This window comes from Protopterus annectens, chromosome 13.part0, assembly GCF_019279795.1.
Source record: "Protopterus annectens isolate FY-2018-M chromosome 13.part0, PAN1.0, whole genome shotgun sequence".
In the NCBI taxonomy this organism is placed as follows: domain Eukaryota; kingdom Metazoa; phylum Chordata; order Ceratodontiformes; family Protopteridae; genus Protopterus; species Protopterus annectens.
In genome coordinates this window covers 1,024,785,181-1,024,805,451 of record NC_056747.1, presented here as the reverse complement: position 1 = coordinate 1,024,805,451, position 20,271 = coordinate 1,024,785,181, and positions in this window count along the sequence as shown.

Sequence of the window (20,271 nt, the reverse complement as noted above, 5' to 3'; positions counted from 1 at the left end):
ATACATCAAGATATGCAATTCTACATCATTAAAATGGATGAGTAATTCATCTGCAACTTCAGAGGTGCCCTTAAGTAAAAAATGTCATCCGTGTAATACCTGATGTTGCTACACCTATTTTATGCACAAAATATTCCCACCAAATGTAAAGTAGTTGTTATCCAACACAACCTCAAGAAGTTCACATAATAATGAAACCAATGTGGCCCCCATTTCGAGTAATAACTCCCTCACCCATTCGACCCCGTGCTTTGTGGAATCGATGAATATAAGTCCTTAACGCCTTAGTCTATAGTTAAGAAATTTAACTCTTGGTCGAATGGAATGGAGCTAATAGATCTCAAAAGCCCAGGGAGTCCTTACATATCTGTGGGAGCTGACATACAAATTTCTTTAAATGATAATCTATAAAGTTAGCTATTGGGTAAGTTATACTACCTCTAGCATCTATCAAGGCTCTCAATGGTGGGTCCAAAATAGATTTGTGAATCTTAAACAGTCGGGATCTTTGGAAATGCCATAAACAGAAAAATATAAGTATCTTTGTCTATTCTAGCCTCTACAAAACGTTCCTCAATCAGTGCTCTTATCCTGTTGTATGCTACGTTCAGTTCATTTTTAGAAACACTTTGATATGTATTAGTGTTAAGGATCCGCTTAATCCTATTATTGTAGTCTGGTACATCAAATATAACAAGACTACCTCCCTTGTCTGGTTGGACAACCCTAAGATTGGTGGTCTGGATCAACTCTATACATTGTTTCTCTTCGTTTGTAATGTTATTAGTAATTGAATTGTTACTAGGTTGTACATTATTCAAACAGTTAAAAATATCCCATTCGCATATTTTTTCAAACAAAGTTAATGATGTTTGCATAGGTGGACAAAAGCAACTAGAAACATGAAGTGGGTCAGGTGCTCCTTGTGAGGTTTTACTAGGACCAAATAAGAAATGCAAGTTGAGTCTTCTCATGAATAACTTTAAGTCAACCATAGTGTGTGCAATACTAGCTCTTGTAGCAGGTATAAATGTTTGACCCTTCGCAAGAAAATCAGCCATTATTTTGTCAACCTGAATGGTGGAAAAATTATAAATACAAAAGTCACCTTCTGAATTCTTGACAATTTCAGGTACTGGAACCGGTCCTGGATCAGGGTCAACGTCATGGGCATCTGTTGAAGATGGAAAAATTATTTCTTCCATGAGTTTGCATGCCCTGCCTCAAACTCTCCTTAGTCCCTCTATTCGGTTCCTGGTGTCCGATGAAGGGTTTGCCCTGCCCTAGTATGTATCACCGCTACCTCGTTGTTCTCATTAAGGTTCCCTTCAGTGTTATCATTTGTCTCTGTCTAGTTTCTTAATTTTGATAAATTTAAGTTCTCATACATTATAGTATTAAATTCTGTTAGAAGTCAACAGAAAGCAGAGTTGTTCATCATTATGTCTTACCTTTATTATATAATGACATAACGTTTAAATGCTTAACTGTGTATGTTTGGACTTGTTATTCTTGTAGTTCATAATACTTATATTTGTTTAGTGATTTTATACTTGAAATTTTTACCCATTGTACTCTTATTCATTTCATTTTAATGTTTTAACCTATTCTTGTTCTTGCCAGTGAATTGTGTATATTACTGAATGGGTGTATAACTAGGAAGAGAATGACAAATGTGATCAGGGAAATGAGTCATTCGATTGTAGCAACAATTTGAATTTGAAATTACCTTTATAACACAGGCTGGTTTCTTGTGTAGAACCATTTGTCTGAAGAAGTCTTTGTATGGTGCAGTTTGGTTTTAGTTCTACCTTTTGTCCACTATTTATATTTGGATGCTTGAACGTGGCAATTGTTTGGATAACCTTTGAACAAGAAAGGACTTATTTATTCCAGAGCTGCATAGCGGGATTTACCATTCTTCACCAGTGTGTGTCAACTTACAAGCACCATCCTGAATTGGAGAACTTTGATAGTTGTAATGCTAATTTATTGCAAGCAACTATATTAGAACAAGTTTTTGTGAAGAAAGGGGATGATAAATTACTAAAAAATATGTTATTATATAAGGAAACTATTTTTATATTAAAGTATAATACATTGTCACCAATGGGTCTGAATAAAGAAGTTAATTGGAGGTGTTTACTTTAATACATAATATATATTTGTGTATTTTTAGTGTTTGTATTTGTTGTATTTGTTATAGTATTATAGTATTATTTATATAATTTCTGTTTACTTCTAATTCAGTACTATGAACTTGTTAATTAGTTTATTAATTGGATGGGGGATGGAGTCTATTTAATTGATTGTGTGCATAAAAGGGAATGTCTTTTCACTATTATTCTTGTACTCATTGAAGGCTGTGGTGGCCGAGGCGCTAAGACAGTTTGAATTTTTATTAAATTCTTCAGCGTGGAATCCATGTTGTTTTTGTGACTTTTTAGTCTTTTTTGATACTATTTGCTGTTTCTTGTTGTTGCATAAGGAAATTGTTTTCCTGCAATTAGTGAGGTTTCAAGATGGCCAATTGCAGCTACATATCTGGTTTGGTGTGATGCAGTTGAATACTTCAATGCAGTATTTATTATTTTATTATTTATTTTTATTTTTATTTAATATTTGTTAACTGGGAAAGTTCGACTTGGAACAAAGCCAATTTTCAGCGGAGGCCCGGGGAGAAATGCTCCAGATTTCTAAATATTCTCAATACCTTATTCCCACAGCATACAAAAATAATTAAAAACATTTCCCTAACCAATGTAAACTCCTTATGAAAGACAGATACAAAGCATGGATTAATTAACTGGCAAATAAATAAAAATGGCAAAAACTGGCAACTATTCCTTTAGCTACGAAACCAAGTTAAGAAACAAGTTAATAGAAATAAAAAGTCTTATTATACTCCTCTACAAGATAGCCAAAACAACCCTAAATATCTGGTCCTCCATATCCTATCCCATCAGCCTATGTACAAAAAAGAACCCCAGCCCATACCCAGACACTCTGCCTCTTCAAAACAGCTACCTATTTCAATACATACTTCATAGAATGCATAGTCATCTTAACCTCAAACTCACCTGACATACCTCCTTCCACACAGTCAACTTCCCCTACCTTAGACCTTACCACATTTCCTTCACAAAACTCATCTATCTGTGACCTCTCCAATGCACTAGCAGATAACTCCACCCACATTACCTTTCAACCAGTTTTTATAATTCTCATAAAAACCCTTTTATGTAAACTAAAACCTTGTTCCTCCTCAGCTGACAACCCTCCCCCAGAATATTTAAATTTAGCTGCAGATACAATAGCATATCCAATCAACATTCTTATTAATAGATCAATAACAGAATCCTGTGTCCCTAACTTGTGGAAAATGGCATGTATTACCCCCATACATAAAGGAGGTAATTCTACTGACATTACAAATTTCCATCCCATAGCCATCCCGTGTTCCATCTCTAAAGTCCTTGACAGATGCATTCATCAACAGTTCCTCCACTATCTGTTACAAAATAAGCTAATCACCAATACACAACATGGATTTTGACCAGACCACAGCACTTCTACTGCATTACTATCATCTACAGACACTGTCAATAAACCTTGCAACTCATAAACTTGTATCTGCAGTATTTCTAGATCTATCAAAAGCCTTTGACATGGTTTCTCACAGTAAACTTCTCAATCAATTTTCCACTCTGAGTCTAGCATCTCCATCTATTCAATGGTTCTCTAGCTACCTTGCCAACAGGCAACACGCTATAAATTGCAAGGATCCATCTCCACATACCTTCCCACTTCCACAGGAGTCCCACAAGGATCCATCCTTGGCCCTCTACTGTTCAATATTTTTATCAATAAGCTACATTCATCTCCTTGTGAAGGCACCTTGATTCAATCTACCATCATCTGCTCTTCAAACACCTTAACTCACCTCCAAGAAATCACTCAACAAGGTGTCATCTCTATTTAAACATTGCTTACAAGAGCACAACTCCTATTCAACCCAAAAAAAACCTCCTCCTCTTTAGTCCCAAATCTCAAACCCATAACAAAGCATCGTTCAAAGTATTTTCGGCAAATAGCACTGAAATCGAGTTAGTCCACCATAGCAAACTATTAGGTGCCATAATAGATGATAATCTTAAATTTGACCTCTACAATCAAAGCAATATCAAGAAAACCAATCAAAAACTAGGTGTGCTATACAGAAACAATCATTTTCTGATCACACACACAAAAATTACTCTAGTCAAAACCTACATTCTCCTCTCCCTACTCTGTGGAGCACCAATTCTAAGTTACAATCCTCCATAAAAAACAAACTTGAAAGCTGCTACAACAAAATTGCCAAGTTTGCTACTAATTCATCCTCCTTTTCCCATCACTGTAAAGCTCTGCATACCCTTAGCTTGCTGGAACTCTCCTTTCACCTCTCCTATATTCAATTTATAACATTACATAAAATCATACACAAACCATTAGTCTGCCCAGCTCTTAGCCCTTTAATCAATATCTATATTCCAAAAAGAACTCCATTAGAAGACAAACAACTTCTCACCATAAATATATTGAATAAATCCCCTGGACAAAGCCTATACTCATAGTCAGCAGCAAAAAAAAATGGAACTTCTTACCTCTAACCACCAGAACTTAGAGCTCCTTGTAAATATTTCTACAAGACTGCTTTTATCATTATATTATCCTGAAATGTACAATAATATGTTTACTTAGTATGTATCTCTGAATTGCATTAATTTGTACACATTGTATGTTTACCTGCTTCTTATTCTGTTTTTGTATAATACTGTTTGTATCTTCTAAAATGTTCAAATTTTATGTAGTGTTATACTGTCTTGTGGAGCTTTTCTCCACTGAAAATGGGCTCTTTTGGCCCAGTGGACTTTCCAGGTAAACAAATGCCAATAAATAAATAAATAATAAATAACTAAATAATAACTATTTCTAACCTACCCACCTTTAAATGCTCCCTAAAATAATACTTTAAAAAATCTTGGACCTGCCAATCCTGGTTGAACTTACTATACTTCATTCACCCTGTTCAACTAAAATTACACTTCACAACCCTCTCCAGCCTCATACTTACACTTATGAGCAGCATCTTCTATAACCTCCCTGCTCTATAATGAAAAGCTTTCTTCCCAAATAAAGTCTTAGAGATGGGGGGGCTGCACTCCTGAGTGTACCATCCTTCTGATGAGACATTAAACCAAGGCCCCAGTCACTTGAGATGGCTGTAGCTCAGGTGGATGTAAAAGATCCCACAACACCTATCAAAAAAGTAAGGGCCCATTAATTGCATATATAACAGCTGGCATAATGATTAAGGCATTTACCAGATAGACATGAGGTGCAAGGTTTGCTTCTTACCTTTGAAAGAAAATTGGCTAGTCTTAAAATGACCTGCAACAGCAGCTACCCTATTACTTACCTCAGAACAGCTTTTTTCTGCCTTCACCAGGGAAGATGCCACAGTACGAACAGAAAATGATTGATTTTAATAATCATCTTAGTCTCTGGTGTCACTCCAGGGGAATCCAATATCCATCAGCATCGGAGGACATGGTTAACAGACCACTTTGCTATGCCTCTTACCCTCAGGTCTGCTCCTGTCTTCCATCAGGCTTTCGGATATTGGCTAAAACTTTATCCATCCCTAACAGCCTTTTTTATTCAAAGTCAAAATGATGAAACTGCCAATATAGTAAAGAAGTCAAAGCAACCTCAAGGTGTTCCTGCTCAATGCTAGTAGCCTAAAGAAGAAACGCAGCACCCTCCAAGTTCTCCACACTCTGGAAAATGTAGATATCTGTGCTGTTACCAGGACTTGATTTAAAGCTGAAGAAAGTACTCCGACAGTAGGCTACAGTGCCTTCCACACATGTAGACCAACAGCAGCCCAGACAGGGGCTAAAGGTGGAGGTGTCTCAATCTACTCTAGTAGCAAATACAACTCTATGTCGGTTAAACAAGATGATGCCCTGAAATTAATCCACATCCAAATCTCCACAGACAAGGCTCCCTACCATGTACCAGCCTGTTACAAGTTGCCCTCTATGACCCACAAAGCTCATAACTCTTACCTAGACCTACTAGAGGCACTAACCATCCAACTAAATAACCTATTCATGGAAGACTTTAACTTCCCTTTCTATAGACTGGAATATGTACACTGCCTCTTACCCTCAGGCACAACATTTCCTGGACTTTATCAACACAAACACCTTGAACTAGACATTGCACTCTCCGACCACATGACCAGATATATTGGACCTAGTACCCACCAACATGGGAGAGCATTGCACCCCCCCCCCATGTCACATCCTCATTTGTGAAGTTGGACCACAAAGCCATCTCCCTCAAAATAAAAATCAACCTGATATCCCAATTAAACCCATACCAGTTAGGAACTATGCTAAAGCAAACTACATCCTATTAAGCACCAGTTTGTCAATATTCACAGCTCTCCAAAACCCTGAGAACACAGCTACCTATGTAGAATTAGTTACAGAAACCCTGTATAAACATGTAAGTGGTTGCATTGAGGCTGCCACATCTACCAGTAGAAAGCCAAACTCTAACCCCAAAACCAAACCACACTGTTGTAATCTTAACAGGCTATATTACAAAAGAAAAAATATCATGGCCAAAATTAGAAAGAGTAACACTCACAAAGACAAGAACTCTCTGATTCTACTAAACAAGAGGTCTAATAAAGCCCAACAAGGCCAATTATGATAGCCTCCCAGGCTAAGGATAATCACAAGGCCTTCTTCCGCAGTGTGCAGAACTGGTGGTAAATGGCACAACCTTCACTGACCAGGGTGACATAGCAAATCTACTGGCTGATAAATTTAAATCTAACTTTTACCCCATTCCCCCAAACTACTCCCTGTGAAATGCCTTTTAGCATAGCCCCCTAGCAATCAACAGGTAACAGGTCCTGGAGTTGCTCGCTAAGGCCAAAAACACTGCTTCAGTGAGCCCCAATGATATCCCTGTTTGCCTCCTAAATAGTCTAAAACAAGCCTAGCAGAAACACTTAAGGCACTCTTCAACTACAGCCTGAAAACAGTTTTTGTGCCAGGTGAATGGAGGGCTGCAATGGTTATCACTCTTCATAAGGATGGTCATCAGCTGACCTCAGCAACTACAGATCCATCAGTCTGACAAGTCTAATATGCAAAGCCATGCAATGAATTATCATAGAAATAATAAACCAGGACATTGGCAACTTACAGATACTGGACATATCCCAGTTTGGCTTTGTTAAGAGAAGGTCTTACCTACTTAACCTGGTAGACCTCTTCAAGAGGGTCACCACAGCAATGGATGAGGGGAAAATGGTGCATATCACCTACCTTGACCGGGTCAAGGTGCTCAATACAATACCCCGCACGGGTATTATTGACAATCTCTCAGAACTAGGCATAAATCCCTACATAATTCCATGGATTGCCAACTGGCTCACAGATAGGACCCTAGAAGTCAGAATCAGTGAGACCACATCCATCAAGAGGCTGATCACCAGTGGAGTACCCCAGGGCTCTGTGTTGGGTCTGCTCTTGTTTGGCATCTACTTCTCAGAAGTCAAGTCACCATGTTTGCAGATGACTGTAAATTGGGAGCTATCATAGATTCCCAGCATGACATCAACATCCTACAAGAGGGTCTTACACAACCAAATAACTGGTGTGAAAGCCATGGATTAAAACTCAATGCAAAGAAATGCATTATGGTGTCTTTTGGGAAAGCATTTGTCCAAGTAAACATGTAGGAGCTAAGCCTGTAGGTATTTAACAACTGTCAAGCACAATTAAGATTATTATGTGTCATTGCATCTTTCCACACCTGTAGTATTTATAGTTAGTACAGGCCATTTGCGTGGTACCCATAGCACATGTACCAAAGACTTCCATTATATTTATTATCTGTGTTGGTAGATTTTTCTTGTTTAATGATATTGTGCACCATATTTATTTGTGAAGGCCTGAAGTGTGATTCACAGAATATCCTGCAGTGTCTGTTTAGAGAAGTAATTACATGACAGGTGGCAAATCCATGATTCACAAAAGGCTACTAGGTTTGTAGTCAACACACACATGACTGACATTCTTATGGTTTGTAATCAAAACACGTGAGATTGCTATTTTTATGATTTGTAATCAACATAAATCTGATTGACATTCTTATGGCTTCCAATTAGCACATGTGTGATTGATATTCTTATTTGCTATCACTAATATGCATTTCCTTGATTTTGCCTTTTAAGATCAAGGTTTTGATATTGCAGGGATTTCTCCTTATTAATAAAAGGGAAGTAAGGGTGCTTAGGTTGACACCCTCAAAATGATTTTTTTAGTGATTTTATTTTTTAATATGTCTGGTTTTCATTCTTTGCAAATTTCTGTACTTGCACTTATGATTGTCTATCACCAATGATCCATGGCTTATTCATGGAGTCTTTATGAAATCAAATCTTTAACCTACAAGCGCAATATATTTTACGTATCACAAAAACAGACTCATAGACATTTCATTTATATTTTTTGTTTTGAATTACTGTTTCCCATTCATTTCAACCATGTATGGTAAATGCATATGTTTTTAATATAGATTTATATAGTTTCAATGATTTTTCTTAATGAACTGAATGCCTCATCAGTGTGTTTGTAACGCTTACTTTTTAGTTTACTTGTTTTGTTCTGCGTTTTTTTCACTGTTTATAAAATTACTTCCCTATTACACATCAGACCCCTACAAATCAATGCAGTACTCCAAATGTAGCTTGCCATGGAAAATCCACAACACATTATGCTATAATGCCCAGAGATTCCTCGATTTTGTCAATGCAAATGCTTTGGAACAGCTAGTCGATACCCCCACAAGAGGTGATCATATCTTGGACTTGGTATTAACCAACATGAGTAACCACTGCAACATCCCTCCAGTATCATCCTCCCTCATAAGATCTGACCATAAAGCGGTCACATTTGAAGTCACCATCTCCCCTGGCCCCCTTCTAGTTACGATCAAACAGAAAAACCTCTCCAAATCTGATTACAGCCTCCTGAGGGATGGTATAAACAGATTTACAGCCCCATCCCCCTCTCTATGAAATGGCACCAGAATCCAAAACTATACCAAATTACTATACAAACATTTATATAGATGCATGGAATCAAGAATACCTGACAGGACTAAATCCTCCACAAGGAAGAGTAAACCTGTCTGGTTGACATCTGCAATAAATAAACTCTATAACAAAAGAAAAAAATTGCTGTCCAGGACCAAGAAGGAGCAGGTGCCCAATTGGAAGCAACCTCTCCTTAGCCCAAGCAAGCAAATAAGAGCACTAGTGAAATCCCCCAAAGCAAACTTCAAGTCCAAACTGGCCACATCTACTAGAGGTAATCATAAGCCCTTCTTCACATATGTCTGTAATCTCAAGGGAAGCACCCAGAACTGCTCAGGAATGGTGGTCAAGGGCACCACATTCACAAAAGCTGTAGATATAGCCAACCTGCTGGCAGTCAGGTTCAGTGAAAACTTCACCCCCCTGTCCCCCATCAGTTAATCAGGACATTCCCAGTACCTACCACCTTCCCCTTATATCTAGGGATCAGGACATCACTGTTCTCTCAAAGTCAAAAAAATACAGCCTCCATGGGACCCAATAACATCCCAGGCTGCATCCTACATGAACTCAGGCAGGAACCTGGAGCACCATTAGGCACCCTATTCAACCAAAGCCTGAGTACCAGCTATTGTCCAAGCTAAGTGGAGGACAGCCACTGTCATCCCTTTACACAAAGGTGGTGCATCCCCCAATATGGGAAGTTATAGACCCATCAGCCTAACTAGCCTGATCTGCAAGGCCATGGAATGGATTATCATGGACCTCATTAACAAGGACATTGGCAAACTCCAAACACTCAATCCCACACACTTTGGCTTTGTCAAGGGGAGGTCATGTCTGTTAAATTTGGTCAACTTTTTTGAGAGAGTTACCAAAGCCATGGACGAGGGGAAGACAGTGCACACCACCTACCTTGACCTGGCCAAAGCCTTCGATAGTATTCCACACTCAGGCATAATAGATAATATCTCTCAACTAGGCATCAATCCATATATTACCAGATGAGTAGCTAACTGGTTCACTGATAGAACTCACCTAATTAAAATAGGGGACACCACCTCAAGCAGTAGACCCGTATCAAGTGGCATATTCCAGGGTTTGGTCTTGGGGCCTATTCCAGGGTTTGGTCTTGGGGCCTCTGTAATTTGGGATATACATTTCTGAGGTGCAGGCCAGAACCAGTGGGCTATGGCTGTCCAAGTTTGCAGATGACTGCAAGCTGGGCGCTATCATAAATTCCCTTACTAACATGGACATTCTCCAAGAGAGTCTCACCCAAACAAGTGACTGGTGCCAGACACATGGCCTCAAGCTGAATACAAAAATTTGCATCGTCATCGCCTTTGGGGAAAGTGATGTCCCCACAAATTATCACATTAATAACAATGTCCTAAGCACACAGTCAGCCATGAGGGATTTGGGCACCCAGATTGATAGCAATCTAACTTTTGACCACCATGTTGCTTCCATTGTATGGAAAGCTTTCTACATGGCCCACCTCATAAGTAAAGGTATCGCATCCAGGGACAAGGAGGTCATAATATCCCTGTATTCTTCCCTTATAAAGCTCATTATTGAGTACAATGCCCCATTTGGCATGTATCTCACAAAGCATATGCAGCAGCTGGAGAGACCACAGAGGTTCCTCACCAGGAGAATCCAAGGCCTCAAAAATCTACCATACACAGATAAGCTAAAAGCCCTATCCCTCTACTCTGTTTCATACAGACTCCTCAGAGGTGACATCTGTCTGGCATACAAGGCAATATCAGACCCCACCTTGATGGAACTGTTGCATATCCACAATTTAACCTCCACCTCAAGTAACCCGCACACATGGCCTCAACCTGGTCTGTGACATCAATAGGACTTGTTGATGGGACAGATTTGTGTCACCGAGACTCCCCCATCTGTAGAATAGACTCCCTCTCCACATCAAGTAGAGTACCTCTTTACCCATTTTTAAGTGTAACCTGGATAACTGGATAGGAAATAGAAAATACATCCCTGGGATTCCACCCGTGTCCCTGATGGACAGCATCGGGAGCTGATTTGTCTATACATGGGCTAAACTCTTGGCTGGGCTTATAACAGCCTCAGGGCCAATAGCCTAGTAACTTCCTATAATCATATGATCCTATGATCCTATATTCCTATATTAGAAGGCCCCAAACATCACTGATACATACAATGGTATGTTCACTGATCATGGCCATACACCCTGAATAGTGAAAGTGAAGTTAAATAGGTCCAAGGAAGCTTTGCTAATATTGCTATGCAGGAAGCAATGAAATTGCAGCTAAACTATTTAGACTCATGTGAAGTCAATGGTGTTGCAGTGTTGCTTGAACTTTGACAGCAAATATGGAAAATACAACAGTGGCCACTGGCTTGAAAAAGTTACTTTATATTCCAGTCTCAAAAAAGGTGATGTTAATGGGCGCTCAAATTATCAAACAACAGCACTTATTTCACATGCTAGTAACATACTGCTCAAGATCCTGCAAGCTAGACTCCAGCAACATATGGACTAAGAACAGATGTACAAGCTAGTTTAAAAGGGACAGTGGCACCTCAAACCAAATGGCATCTCAGATAAAATTGCCAGAATCTGATGGATAATGTGGAAAGCAAACAAGTTCCAAAAAAATATTTACTCTTGCTTTATTGACTACTCTAAAGTGTTTAACTGTTTGAAATATAACAAATGTTTTAAAGGAATGGGGATAAAAGGTCACTTTATTAGATCCTGAGGAATCTGTATGTAGAACAAAAAAGCAACAATCACAATTAAATATAGAATAACTGACTGGTTCAAGATTCAGAAAGGAGTACAGCAAGACTGTATATTGTTACTCTACTTATTTGATTTATATGCTGAATTTATTATGAAAAATGCTGGCTTATATGAATCAAATGCTGGAATTGAAACTGTTGGGAGAAATCTTAACCTCAGATATGCAGGTGATATCACTCTTATGAAGGTGAAAGCACAAATGCTCGGTTGCTACTCAGCATCAGAACACTAAAATCGTGTCACCTTTTCTTATCAGTTCTTTGAAAATACATGAGAGAGAAGCAGAGGCAGTAACACATTTTATTTTCCTGAGCTTAGAGATCCTCCTTGGAAGAAAAGCTAAGGCAATATAGGTAATAGTTTAAAGAGCAAAATATCACATTTTCAACAAAAGTCCATAAAGTCAAAACTATGGATAATATAAGGCTGTGAGAGTTGCCTATAGATTATGTTTTGAATCAGAAAATCAATGATTTTGGACTATGGTATTTAGGAAAATTCCATGGGTTGCAAGAATATAAAATCAGTCAGTACTTAAGGAAATAAATCCAGACAGTTGATTAGTAGGCATGATAGTAACAGTAAAATTTTAATATTTCACTCACATAAGGCAAAGAGAGGGTGAACTAAACAGGACACTTGCTGGGAAAAGAAGAGTGGCACAGACTAAGACAATACCACTGAGAAGCAAGTGTTGACAGGCAGGCCTGTTATACTAATCTCCTTGGGTCACAAAGAGTTGCACTTAACTAGATGACTATATTCTATATTATATTACACTCATTTTAAAGTTCAGTTATTTTTACTTAGCTTTAATTAGTGTAGAGACAGAAATATGTGTATGTTTTGCTGATAATGTCATTTTCTGATTGCCTAGTTGGTATTTGCAACCAGTATTTGGTGGTGCTGCGTTAGCGTTGTCGCCTTACAGTTAGACGTTGCACATTCGATTCTCAGTTAGAGGTCTTCTTTGTGTCGACATGCGTGAATGGGCATTCCTTCGCTGAAGGTTGTGCATTAGGCCCAGCAAACCAGCATGTAAAAATCTACTGCCAATCATTAGCGGACCGGAGTTCCGCTGTGGCGACCCCTAACCGGGAAAAGCCAAAAGACAGTTTATTTCATTTGAAATTTTCTTAATTATTCATTGATATTCTAAAATGAAAGAATTTTAGTTCAGGGTAGTTGCTTTAAGAGAATAGCATTGTTTTGGGGGTAGTGTGTATAAGATGTGTTTGTTTTTATAGATGGGATGAAATTTCATGATATTGCTAGATTAGTAATAATTTATTGATAATGTGAATAAGATGGTGATAAAACATGCATGCTTCAGGTCATATTAAAGTTTTTATTACACTGTCTGAACAATGAATTTAATTTCTTGGCTTTAAATGCTAGTTTTATGGTCATATCTTCTTTAAGCCCAGGAGGTGCTGTAAACTGTGCTAACAGAACATCAGATTTCTATCCAATAGCAATTCATTGTTCCCTTCCCCATCAGAAATAACCACCATTCCCCACGCCCAAAAAATAATTTTATAAAAGTGGCACATTTCAAGGATTGCATATATAATGTGTTAGAACAGGGGTCTGCAACCTTCACTATCAAAAGAGCCATTTTGGCCCTCTCCCACCAAATAAAATTCATTGGGAGCCACAAAACCTATTTGACCTCTAAAATGAAGATAACACAGCGTATAAAGTTTTATATATAATTATACTAAATATAAAAGAACTAAGTTTTATAAGAGCGATATTTAAAATCTGTCCCTATTTTTGTTCCTTTGTTGGGATTGCTCGATCGCTGTCAGTGTGTGTGTGTGTGTGTGTGTGTGTGTGTGTGTGTGTGTGTGTGTGTGTTTATGTTTGTGTGTGTCATATTTCTCAACATCTTAAAAAAAGAAATCTGGACAAAGACATAAAGAATGGGGTACAAAGGCACAAAAATAGGGACACTTTTTAAATATTGCTCTTACAAACTTAGAAAGTTGATAGAATAACAGATTTTACATTAGCATGAATTTTCTGAAGGGTATGAAATCTGAAACTCAAATGCGTATCTATTTTTTCTGACTTCAGTCTTCAATGATTTGCCAAAAAGCCACAATATTATGAGAAACAGACCAAAAATAAGAGGCAAAATCAGGACATTTCTACAAAAATCTGCACAGTTGAAAGGTAATGAGGTGTATGTATGTGTGTGTGGAAATTGCATGTTATTCTAGCAAGTTTCTAAGTTTATAAGAGCTATATTTAAAGTCCATCCTTATTTTTATTCCTTTGTTCCCCTTTATTTGTGGCTCTGTCCAGATTTCTTGTGGTAAGACTTTGAGAGATATGTGAGGTACGGAAACCTTTCAGGAGATGCTGCTGCTGCTGTTGCTGCTGCTGCCAGGGGATCACTCGATCACTCTCAGTTTGTGTGTGTGTGTGTTGTGCAGCAGAGTGGCCATTATTTTTCAAAGCTACAGGGAGCCACTGCAAAGGGGTGGAAGAGCCACATGCGGCTCCGGAGCTGCAGGATGCAGACCCCTGTGTTAGAATCATGTTTCTCTTTAATGACAAAAACATTCTGCTAAACAGTTGTTGTAGTTCTACTGGTTTTGCTAAGACAGAAAGAGTCACATGTCTCACATGTGGCTACATATGGTTACATATATCAGACCCCTTGTATTACAAGTAAAGGCGGATTCCCAGTCAGAGATCACGACTCACGTTTTCTGCTTAAAATGGATTATTGGCTACAAACCTGCTCACATTACAGAAGCCATATGGAAAAGCACCCCTCCTTTTATTTGTAATATCCTGGCAAATTATGTTATCTTGACTTCTCTTAAATCAATTTCTCAAATTATCATCCTTTTGGTCAAAAAATGAATAAAATCCATGGAAGAGCATAAACGTAATGGAATTACCACTGAAAATGTTTGAGTTTTCTTTTTACGATGGACCACATGCTGCAGCATCAACACTGTACTCAGTCCCTATATTGACCTGGAAATGCCTTTAAGCATAGCACAATGAGAAGAAACCTAGGTTGCCATTCTTTATGGGGGTGCATTTTTAAGTTTTAATTTTACATGCCATTTACACATGTGGAATCTTCCTCACTCACTCACTCACTATGCAGCAGCGGTGACAGAGAGCAGAAGCTGTGGAAGAGAATAGTGTTATCCCATTCCCCATCTCCATTCAGCTGTCACTAACTTAATGTGCTCAGCAGCCACATTATAAAGTGTTCACACCACATAATCACTCATCTCCACAGTGAGCACTATCACTAACTTAATGTGATCAACAGATGCATTGCAAAGTGTCCATACCATATAACCACTCATCTCCACAGTGAGAAGTATCACTAACTTAATGTGTTCAGCAGCCACATTACAAAGTGTCCATGTCACATAACCACTCATCTCCATAATAAGAGGTATCACTAACTTAATGTGATCAGCAGTCATGGTACAAAGTATCCACACCACATAACGACTCATCTACACAGCCAGAGGTATCACTACTGCAATATGATCAGCAGTCATGTTACAAAGTGTCCATGCAACATAACCACTCATCTCCACAGTAAGAGGTATCATTAACTCAATGTGATGAGCTGTAATTTTACAAAGTGTCCATGCCGCATAACCACTCATCTCCACAGTGGGAGATACCACTAACTTAATGTGATCAGCAGCCATGTTACAAAGTGTCCATACCACATAACCACTCATCTCCAAAGTGAGAAGTATCACTAACTCAATGTTATCAGCAGCCATGTTACAAAGTGTCCATGCCACATAACCACTCATCTCCACAGTCAGAGGTATCACTACCTTAATGTGATTAGCAGTCATGTTACAAAGTGTCCATGCCACATAACCACTCATCTGCACAGTGAGAGGCATCACTAACTTAATGTAATCAGCAGTCACATTACAAAGTGTCCATGCCACATTACCACTCATTTCCACAGTGAGAAGTATCACTACCTTAATGTGATCAGCAGTCATGTTACAAAGTGTCCATGCCACATAACCACTCATCTCCACAGTGAGAGGTATCACTACCTTAATGTGATTAGCAGTCATGTTACAAAGTGTCCATGCCACATAACCACTTGCCTCTATGAGTCCATGCCACATAACCACTTATATCCACAATGAGAGGTGTCACTAACTTAATGTGATCAGCAGTCATGGTACAAAGTATCCATGTCACATAATGACTTATCTCCATAGTCAAAGGTATCACTACCTTAATATGATCAGCAGTCATGTTACAAAGTGTCCATGCCACATAAACACTCATCTCCACAGTGAGAGATATCACTAACTCAATGTGCTCAGCAGTCATTTTACAAAGTGTCCATGCCACATAACCATTCATCTCCACAGTGAGAGGTGTCACTACCTTAATGTGATTAGCAGTCATATTACAAAGTGTCCATGCCACATACCCACTCATCTCCACAGTGAGAGATATCACTAACTCAATGTGATCAGCAGTCATTTTACAAAGTGTCCATGCCACATAACCACTCATCTCCACAGTGAGAGGTATCACCATCTCAATGTGATCAGCAGTCATTTTGCAAATTGCCCATGCCACATAACCATTCATCTCCACAGTGAGAGATATCACTAATTCAATGTGATCAGCAGCCATGTTACAAAGTGTCCATGTCACATAACTACTCATCTCTATGTGTCCATGCCACATAACCACTCATCTCTACAGTGAGAGGTATCACTAACATAATGTGAATAGCAGTCATTTTACAAAGTGGCCATGCCCCATAACCATCCATCTCCACAGTGAGAGGTATCACTACTTTAATGTGATCAGCAGCCATTTTGCAAATTGTCCATGCCACATAACCACTCATCTCCACAGTGAGAGGTACTACTAACTTAATGTGATTAGCAGCCACATTACAAAGTGTACATGTAACATAACCACTGATTTCCACAGTGAGAGATATTACTAACTGAATGTGATCAGCAGTCATGTTACAAAGTGTCTATGCCACATAACCACTCATCTCCACAGTGAGAGGCATCACTAACTCAATGTGATCAGCCATCATTTTACAAAGTGTCCATGCCACATAACAACTAATCTCCACAGTGAGAGGTATCACTAACGTAATGTGATTAGCAGCCACATTACAAAGTGTCCATGCCACATAACCACTCATCTCCATAGTGAAAAGTATCACTACCTTAATTTGCTCAGCAGTCATGTTAGAAAGTGTCCATGTCACATAACCACTGATCTGCACAGTGAGTGGTATCACTAACCCAATGTGATCAGCAGTCATGTTAAAAAGTGTCTATGCCACATAACCACTCATCTCCACAGTGAGAGCTATCACTAACTCAATGTGATCATCAGCCATTTTGCAAGGTGTCCATGCCATATAACCACTCATCTCCACAGTGAGAGGTATCACTACTTCAATGTGATCAGCAGTCATGTTTCAAAGTGCCCATGCTACATAACCACTCATCTCTACATCTCCATGCCACATAACCACTTATCTCTACAGTGAGAAGTATCACTAACTTAATGTGATCAACAGCCATTTTACAAAGTGTTCATGCCACATAACCACTCATCTCCACAGTGAGAGGTATCACTAATGCAATATGATTAGCAGTCATTTTACATAGTGTCCATGCCACATAACCACTCATCTCCACAGTGAGAGATATCACTAACTCAATGTGATCAGCAGTCATTTTACAAAATGTCCATGCCACATAACCACTCATCTCCACAGTGAGTGGTATCACTAACTTAATGTGATCAGCAGTCACATTACAAAGTGTCCATGCCACATAACCACTCATCTCTACAGTGAGAGGTAGCACTAACTTAATGTGAATAGCAGTCATTTCACAAAGTGTCCATGCCACATAACCACTCAGCTCCACAGTGAGGTATCACTGACTTAATGTGATCAGCAGTCATGTTACAAAGTGTCCATGCCACATAATCACTCATATCCACAGTAAGAGTTATCACTAACTTAATGCAATCAGCAGTCATTTTACAAAGTGTCCATGCCACATAACCACTCATCTCCACAGTGAGAGGTATCACTACCTTAATGTGATCAGCAGTCATGTTACAAAGTGTCCATGCCACATAAAAACTCATCTCCACAGTGAGAGGTATCACTACCTAAATGTGATTGGCAGTCATTTTACAAAGTGCCCATGCCACATAACCACTCATCTCCACAGTGATATATGCTCCCCCTTCCTCAGTCAGTGAAATTTATTTATACATCAGTAGATCAGGTTCTTCAGCCTCCCTACTCAGGACCACAGTTTCCTTTTAAAATACTGAGCCAATCAGTTCTTTTGAACTTTTCCATTTTCGGTGAGGCTTTCAAGAAAAAAATACATTAATGCAGACCACTCTTGCCAGATATGGTGACCGGCGTGTGAGGATGACTGCATACTTAAGTGTATGAATTACTGGTGGCCATCTTTACTTTGTGTTTCCTTTTGTTTTTATTACAGATGAGAAAAGGATCATTCATATAATAAATGATTTTTATTATTATTAACTGTCTCTGCTCGCTCTGGTTCTGTTCACAGTTTTGTTGAGCTGTCTATTCCAAGTGAGAAGGACAAGGGTAATAACAAACAGATAGGAAAAGTTTGGTAATTGACTTACGCTTTTTTCTATCTTTTAAGTGATTATTTTCATTGTTTTATTATTCTTGTTATTAACAGGGCTGTTGTCTGCCATGTCACCTATTGTTTGGTTTGTTTGGAAGATGAAAGGTTTGAACCATGGAAGAAGGAGCAGGAGTGTGTGTCACTAAGTACCTTTTTACAGTTTCTATGGAGGATGGGTTATAAAGGCTCAAATGTTATACTTAAATCTGAAGTATCTTTTGTCCTAATGAAGGGTTTGAAAGATAATATCATGAGTGTCTTTCCCAGTCTTCTCTTTTCATCAGTTTCCACAACTGCGTTAAAGAAAAAAATTGCACTCAGCACTGCGCTATCTTAATATGGCTCTTGCTGAATTCAGTTCTGTATATGATAGTTGGGTATGACCGCCACTTCAAACCAGAAAACATTAGCCCAGAAATCTCTCTGTACACTGCTATAGTGTTTCCTGAATAAATGAATATGCAGCTTAAGCTATATAATCTAGGACAGGACTACTAAAGTAATTGTTACCATCTGTCATGACATATATAACACAGTCTGCAGCAGGGCTTTTATTCATTCATTCATTCATCCATTCTTCCTTGTACAGTTGGCTCTTGATAAACTGTGCAATTAAGGGGTTAATGCATGCTACTTTAGGGTAAGCTATGCAGTCAGGGAATGGATGCAAGCAAATTTTGGGCAATTTATACAATTGGGGAGTTGATGCATGCCAGCACAGGGTAACCTGTACAGCTAGGGAATGGATACGTGCTACTTTATTAATCTACAAAGCAATTATTTGAAATGTTGCTATCTGAGACACAAAAACTGAATCACCAAAGAAACAGACTCACTCTTTTCCTGGATTTTCAATCTCTTTTTTTTCAGTGTGTCAGAACTTGGTGCAACAAGTGCCAACATTTCAACAGAGGGATGTTCTACAAAGATTACATATATCACCAGTAGTGCTGTTATACCTGCAGTTTTATGTGTTGTGCATTATCTATGACTTGAGAGAAAGGACTTCAGTGGCTGTGCAGTATCATGGTGTGGCAGTATTACTTAATACAACAGGTTGAACTAAGGAGCAAAACCTGCAGAAATGAGTCAGGTTTGAATAGACCACCCTTGTACATCAGCATTGCTTTCGAGAAGGATAACTGTGAGATGTTAGACAAAGGGGCAAAGGACAAAAGAACATTTAAGTTATTTAGGTGTCACACTGGCATGGTGATTGACCCCAGAAGTTACTGCTAGTGAGTTAGCTGTCATGAGTAAGATTTCCTAGAATGAATGCAGCCAGAATGCTCAGTACTCAGATACATGTTGACTGGTTCTTGCTTTCAGGATATACAGAACAGCATAGGGATCAGTAGCTATTTGTGTGGTTTTTTTTTTTTGCATTCTGTTTCACATATCATAGCTGATCTTTGGTTACCACAAGCTCCTCTTCTGATTCACTGGGTCTACTAGACCCACCTTAGCCTCCTCTGGGCTCTACCTGGCCATCATCCAGGGCCAGTGAGAAGATGGAGGATACTGGTGCAGCATTGTATTGCAGATGGGAAGAGTTTTGTTATGCCTCAGCCACTCTTCACCACACAAACCTGTTATGTCTCTTGGGGTGGACATGC